General features: G+C 36.6%; 1 protein-coding gene and 1 long non-coding RNA gene across 3 annotated transcripts in view; one reads left to right on the top strand and one right to left on the bottom strand.

Moving 5' to 3' along the window:
- LOC106878501 (polycomb group RING finger protein 2) overlaps nucleotides 1–7,869 on the bottom strand; it is a 390,185-nt gene that overhangs the window by 215,877 nt on the left and 166,439 nt on the right. The gene's annotated exons all lie outside the window — the stretch shown is intronic.
- Nucleotides 1,353–7,869, top strand: part of LOC106878503 (uncharacterized) — a 39,400-nt gene continuing 32,883 nt past the window's right edge. Inside the window, exon 1 of the long non-coding RNA XR_001410506.3 lies at nucleotides 1,353–2,038. This is a non-coding gene — a long non-coding RNA (uncharacterized LOC106878503). The remainder of the gene's footprint in view (nucleotides 2,039–7,869) is intronic.

Below are 7,869 nucleotides of genomic sequence, written 5' to 3'. Positions count from 1 at the left end.
ATCCAACTGGTTTTCCCCTTCACAATACGGGCGCCCATTATGTTTACTAAAAATATAGTCTCTAACTGTACAAAACTACCTATTAAAAATCTTTTACCCTACGTCATCGAAGCCATTACAACGACTGACTGTGTCTAAAGAGATGCTTTCATTCTACCCATTCCTATCATCTCATCAGCTATACTACCTCCATTCCAGGTGGTGCAGCCTATTTCTTCAACGCTACCACATATACTGATATACTTCATTCAGTGGTATATAAAATATTTCCTATTGAAGAGTTGAAGCATAAATGCGTCGGTGAAGCAAACAAGCCTCTAAGCCGTACTTCGACCCGATAGAAATAGCCAAATTCCCAGGGTAGAAGGCGTTCGATGAGGGATCCTAGCAGACATCATTTGAGAATTAGATGGGATGGCCGTGGCTGGAGCACCCTTCTTCGTAGGTTTATTTGATCAGCACTGAATCAGAGTTAAACAGCACTAAATGATAACATTAAAGGCTGCAAACACACACACACACACACACACACAAATGCGCGCGCGCGAAAGCACAGACGCACGCAATCATGCACACACGCACATAAATACACACATATACATGTATGTATGTATGTATGTATGTACACACGAGACACACACGCATGGGGGAGAGAGTGTGTGAGAGAATGAGCGAGAGAAAGGGAGAAGAGAAGAGCGAAAGCGAGAGAGGGTAAGGGAGAGAGAGGATGTGTGTGCGCGCGCTCGTATGTATGTGTATGTGCGTGCGTGTGTGCGTGTATGTGTGTGAGAGAGAGGGGGAGGGGGGGACGAGAGACGGGGTTATAAGAATGAAATCGTGGCAGGGTGTGTAAGGTAATAAACGACTGTTACGAAACGTTGCGACTGCCTGCTTGGTGAAGGCCGACGTTGACTTCAATGGTGCCGACGGTGGGGAGGATCATGGTACTACTGCTAGAATGTGTGTTTGTAAATGTATTGGTAGTGGTATTAGAGTCGACCTTCCACCGCATCCAGTCGGTCTTCTGCAGCAGCAGCAGCAGTTGTAGTGGTAAAGGGCAGCAGAAGCAGTAATAGCAGTTGGTTTACATCATAAGAGTACGGCTGCATAAGAGACAGATTGACGGCGGTTTAACAAGCATAGGGAGGGAATGAAGCAAGGTGGTTCGGAAGATAGAAGGGTAGGGAGACAGGTAGGTAGGTAGGTAGGTAGGTAGATTGATGGTCGGTAGGATGGTGGGTGATTGATAGATAAGGTTGGTTGGTAGGTAGTTGTGATGGTGATTATAAACGATCGTGTTGGTCTGTGATTGGTGGATAACTAGTTCTTCAGTCGGTAAAAGCAAGCTAAAAGATAGCTCGTGAATACGTGATTGTGTGAGTGTGTGTGTGTGTGTGCGTGTGTGTAGATATAATTTAATAATACCATATACGTACATGCATATGTATGTGTATATATATATATACATATACAGACAAACACACACATACACACACACACATCCATCCACCCATCCATACATTCATACATCTATCTATCTATATATATATATATTGCACCTTGTTTACCATTTTGTCCTTGTTCTTTTGCCACGTCATGTACCCAGTTATGTATCTATATGCACATGTAGATGAACGTATATACATACATGTACATATATATGCATATACTCATATATTGTTTATATATATATATATATTTATATATGCGTGTGTATGTATATAAATATATATGTGTGTGTGCGAACGTTTATTTGTATGTGTGTAGAGATAATTAAACACACACATATGCACATATATTTATGTAAATCCATATATGAACATTCACGTACACTGATTTATTGTATTTGCATGTAATGTATGCATATACAGAAATATATGCAGATGCCATATATACATACGTACATATACATACACACACACACACACTCACACATATAGTATGCATTATACTCCCACATGTACACATTCGCAAAAACACTGTCACACGTACATTCACATTTTCTGCAACATTGTAATTCGGTCACCGTCTGAAAATTGTAAGTATTGATTTTTCATATTGGCAATGTGCTATAAATTTTCAGGTAGGTATTTGGATTTGAATCCTCAGTAGATGTCTGGTACTATCGTATCAAGCTCGGGTGTGATACGATATAAGAGTCTTGAGGTCAGATTTTAACCCATTGGAACAAAAAACAACAAAACTTAGAGGAAGTAAAACTCTGTTGTTGTTAAGGCTGCAAGCTGGCAGAAACGTTAGCACGTCGGGCGAAATGCTTAGCGGCACTTCGTCCGTCTTTACGTCCTGAGTTCAAATTCCGCCGAGGTCGACTTTGCCTTTTATCCTTTGGTAGTCGATAAAATAAGTTGAAGTTGAGCACTGCAATCGACTTAACTCTCCTCTAAATTTCAGGCCTTGTGCCTATAACATAAATGATTTATTATTATTATTATTATTATTAGTTACTTTTAATTTGCATGTTGGGTATAATCATTTTCCGAGACACACCCAGCGTCCTTGGGCGAGTGAAGGATAAGGGATGTTACAGTATGCCTGAAAGCTAGGGGGCAGTAGCAGGGACAGGGGGCGGTAGCGAAATATCTTCATGTAATACAACACAGACATTTAAATTGATAGGGTTTTTCTAAGGATGTGGGCAGTATTTGTGAGCCCGATCTCTTGGATTTCTCTGAGACATGGTTCTCCTGGGATGTTATTTAGATGTTTTTGATATCCGTTATCATACCGAAGGCTTTAAGATGCCACATCCTTTGTATTTCAATTTCCAGGTCTTTTTATTTACTTAATTTGTCAAATTCCTTTAATGATATATTTTTATCAGTGGGAACATTTTTATCTATTAGTCTACAAGTATTTTCTTCCCTGTCTTTAATGAGTATGTCTGGTCGATTAGCCGGGATCGTTCTGGTGGTGTAGATTGGAAAATCCCAGAGGATAGTGACATTTTTAACTTAAACGACTGGCTCAGGATGATGTTCATACCAGCAAGCAGGAGTGTTGATTTTGTAGTGTTTACATATTTTCCAAACTAAATACTGTCCCACCCTATCGTGGCGATTTTTGTATTCGTTTGGTGTCAGCACAGGATATTCCGAGACGAGATGGTCTATTGTTTCGTCAATGTATCTCAGAATCTGCATTTATGGTCAGAACCGTTTTGAAGAACGTTAACCTGGTAGTTTTTGGTAAGCAAGCTTTGGTCTTGTGCGGCTGATATTATTATTATTATTATTATTACTACTATTATTATTATTATTATTATTATTATTATTATTATTATTATTATTATTATTATTATTATTATTATCATTATTATTATTATTATTATTATTATTATTATTATTATTATTATTGTTATTATTATTATTATTATTATTATTATTATTATTATTATTATTATTATTATTATTATTTTAACTTATGTTTTGCGGGAATTCTTGGAATCTTGCAAGAGTAGTGAGATTGCTACCTGCATCCCACATACAATGTTTTTTTTCTTTAAGTAGCTAATATTCCATCTCAATCACAGATTAATTTTTTTTTTAAACTAAACAGTTTGAAACTTCGAATACTGTAGAATTTCTCACGTACAACACGGTTTACTCTGAACATTTTTGACCAAATTTCGTATTTTAGAAGTTATATCGTGTTAAAGTTGTCGTATTTGGGTAATTTCAACCAATCAACGACGTGTATTCGGTTGAAGAAAGCTACTGCTGTTTGCGATAGTAATTGAAGAGGAACAACTTCCGGGTCATATCTACTAAATGTCACCACGAGTCTGCAGCTAGCTTTTTTGTTGTTGCCGTTTATGTAGTTTCAAAATGCCTTCTCTTACAACTGCGTAATGTATTGTTATTGCCATGATTTCATTTTACTAAGAGTAAGGAATGCACGGTGATGACTAGAAAGGAAGAAAGGAGAAAGATGGCGTCGTCTTCACACACCATACGAATAGAACAGAATGGTGACATTTAGTAGAGATGACCCAGAAGTTGTTCTTCTTTAATAACTACCGCAAACAGCAGTAGCTTTCTTCAACCGAATACACGTCGTTGGTTGGTTGAAATTACCCAAATACGACAACTTTAACACGAAATAACTCCTAAAATACGAAATTTGGTCAAGAACGTTCTGAGTAAACCATGTTGTACGTGAGAAATTCTACCAGTATTCGAAGCTTCAAACTTTAGTCGTAAAAAATTAATCAAAAAGTCTGTGATTGAGATGGAATAGATCCGCTAATACTTACCACATAATTTTGGCAGTGTTAAAGAGGCAAACCTTTTGCAACAGCCCTACCGGACACTATTCCTATTGTCTTTATGTTCCTCTCAAAATCTTTTGATAATCAGCCTTTCTCATCTTGCTATCTCGTATTTAAGAGGACTATATACATCTACTTTCTCGCTAGAACCGATGGTATGTCGGACAAACTGCTTAGTGACATTTCGTCCGTCTTTACGAGGTTAACTTTGCTTTCATCCTTTCAGGGTCGATAAAATAAGTACCAGTTGAGCAATGGGATCGATGCGATCGGCGGGCAGTCTCCAGCGGAATTCCCGGACCTGTGCCAAAATTTGGAACTATTATTATTATTATTATTATTATTTAATGATCTGTTAGGTCTCCATGACTACAGGGAAAAAGTGGTAAATTATCCTAAATGTTCCCTCGAATACTCGGAACAGAATGTTCTCTGCTAAAGGCTTCGAATGAGCAGGCGAAATGGTTAAACGGGGTAACACCGTTAACCCCTTCATCATCCAAGAACAAAAACTATTCCACCCACGTGCTTCTCTTCACAATGTTTGTAGAAAATATTGGTTGACTCAAAGGTATATCAGATTATCGCGCAGTGCGATCACATCCATAAACTCGTAATTGTGATACCAGCTGGTTAACCACTCAGCCATGCTTAGCACACCTTCATGTTATGTGTAAAATATTCTACTATTTTTCTCACTATACTGCTGTCATAATTTTGTCGAGAACGATATCCAAAAGACCGCGCAATTTATAAAGACCTACTGTCGATTGAAAGGCAAAGTCAAGCAGGATTTGGACTCAAAACTAAAGCGATATAACTAAACATTGATTCAAAGCCTGACACAGCTGCATCGCTTGTAGTGTAAGAAGCATCCAGTCGAATGGTTCTTGACTTGTACTCTATTTCATCGGCCGTGGAAGCTGAAACACAAAGTCCACCTCAGTGAGATTTGGACATAATTAAATAGCACGAAGTATTCAATACAACATTCCACCCTTTATTCGACACTATGTTGCCTTTTAGAAGATTGGAAATCTTGATAAGACACGCAGTTAAAGTAAACCATTGGCAATACATCTAAAGAAAAGTGTAATGTAATATTATGTTTCTATGATTTCCAAATTGTGAGGTTCTATGATGCTAGCAATAATTAGAAATTGTAGCCTGTGCCGATATATTCAATAACCAAATCTCTCATAAAACCTCTCAACAATAGTAATTGTCAAAAAGATATTTTTACATAGATGCAAGGTCACCGGTTTAGAAGAAAACGTGGAACTGAGATTAAAGAACGTTCATTCTTTGCTCATGGACATTAAAAACTAGAAGTATTTGAAGAATCTTCTATAACTGTTTTTCGAAACAAAGAATCGTGATTTGTAGGCTCACGTGTGTGAGAGTTTTGCAGAGGAAGACAAGAGACCCCTTGGACATATAGTAATTGTTTCAGTCATAGATTCAAACATTGAACAAGATTTGCTGATGACAGACATTTTAGTTAAGATATGATGGGCAGTGCCAATGGCACTTTCCACGTTCCATACCAGATTGTGACGTCGATGTAACTAATGTTCAGATTAAATGTTGAGAGTTGATATCAGTGGGGAAACGTAGTCAGGGATAAAGTTCTAGACAGTTACAACTGTTTGGGATGAACTGTTTAAGAAGCATGTGAGCAGTCGAGATGACAAGAGGAAACGGGATGTTTCGGCTGTAAGTATACTGGTAGTAGTTTAGAGGAGCTGTAGAAAAGACGGCAGTGAAACAGCATGCTGGTGAGCTCGTTATTGTATTGGTAAAGCGGGGAAGGTCTACTTAGATCAACTACTTTGGATATGATCTTGGAGATTTGAAAATAAAGAAGCTGTTCCGACCTAAGACTACAAACAACACTAGCGTATGGTCACGCTAGTGTTTTGTTCAAATAAGCAAATGTGCGTGAATTGCTTTATAGATATAACGTTATTATACAAAATATATATTGTTGTTGGTATAAAGAAAATATAAAGAGAGCCTAAAAACTTTAGAAACTTCAAGAAAACATAAAATAATTGTTTTTTTAACTGTTGAACTCGAAGTAGATAAAGCTATTAATAATTGCGTGTAAAAATCGAGCCTTTGGATGCAGCTGGTTGAAAAGGTCATGTTTCGGCAAGGGTCCATGATTCAATGCGAACATAGTTAATTATAAGCAATATAATTTAGTACTGCAAACAATAACTTTACTATAAATTTGATAAGTACAAAACCTCATTTTTATAAGAAAGACAAAAATATAGGTCATTAACTTGCATTGCTAACTCCAAATATTGCTATGAACTTGGAGTTGGTAACGAGAAGAAAATCAAGTGTTTACTTGTTTACTTTCAATATGCAATATACTAGCAATACTCAGAGATATCTCGGCGATCCAATTGGTTATAAGAAATGGCTGCAATCTGTGTGAAAATAAAGCATTGATATGAAAACTCTGCTTATCTGCAGATTTACGATTTAAAATAATAGTTTTAATCTTAAGATGTGTATATATTGAAGAAAATTTTAGTGTTTTATGTTTTTTTTTTCTGGTGGCCTAAATATGAGCAGAAACCGGTGGGAAGAATATGACGTTAATTATCATCAATTCAACTCTATGGAGCAAAATCATTCTATGTCTCCAGCAGAACTGAACACTCAAGATAAGCTTAATGCTTGTTATTTTAATCCTACAATGTTTCTATTTAAGGTCAACATTCTTTCCTGTAACAATTTTCTTTTCTCATTTATTATTTTCCATCATTTCTGATAACTTTTGTTATTTCTTGGTTCTGTTTCTTTTGTACCTCAATATTCCTATGGTTAAAGCGATGCTACCAAAGAGAGTAACTAAAAGTTAAAACTTGTTACTTGATTTTACTTTAGCAAAGTGTAGCATATAAAAATTATGTCTGACGCAAAATTAAGATTGAATCAGTTTTACGGCCACCATAATTTTTTGCAACATTGTATTGGTATTTCTGTTAAGCGTGTCTCTCAGTAGTTATTAAAAAGAGGGGAAACAATCCAACGCTGCCCTTCAAAGTGAGAGAATCGAAGTTGTGTCGACAAAAAAGAAAAACTAAAAACTATTTTCTTCATTTATACCGACATGAAGCGATATCTCTAATACACTAGCTAATTCTATTGATACAATATCGTGTAGCTTTTCCTCCAGCCAATCAAATTTCATAGACAGTGCGTGTGTAGAACTACATTATACAGTGAGTTCTATTTTGAAGATGGCATGGCATCATTTAAGGTCGATTTGTCTATTATCTCTAGTAGGTTAATGCTTGCTCAAATCCTTTTCAATAACGAACTTCATAATCATTGTTATTCCATGCTAAAGTAATTCAATTTAGAGAAGTTTATCTTCATAAACTGTTGAGGCAAATTTGCGGAACCATGACCTAATTAGCTAGAGCGGATTCCGCAGAATCAATCAGCCAAAATTAAGACACGGTTTTAATTCTCGGCCGTCACCATTTTGCTTACTCCGCGTCACAAGAAACCTGTAAAAGGCATGAACATCACAACTTCTTGGTTTTAATCGATTTAAT

This window comes from Octopus bimaculoides, chromosome 8 (genome assembly GCF_046866305.1).
Source record: "Octopus bimaculoides isolate indiv1 chromosome 8, ASM4686630v1, whole genome shotgun sequence".
Classification (NCBI taxonomy): Eukaryota; Metazoa; Mollusca; class Cephalopoda; order Octopoda; family Octopodidae; genus Octopus; species Octopus bimaculoides.
This window is presented reverse-complemented; position numbering and strand designations above follow the sequence as displayed.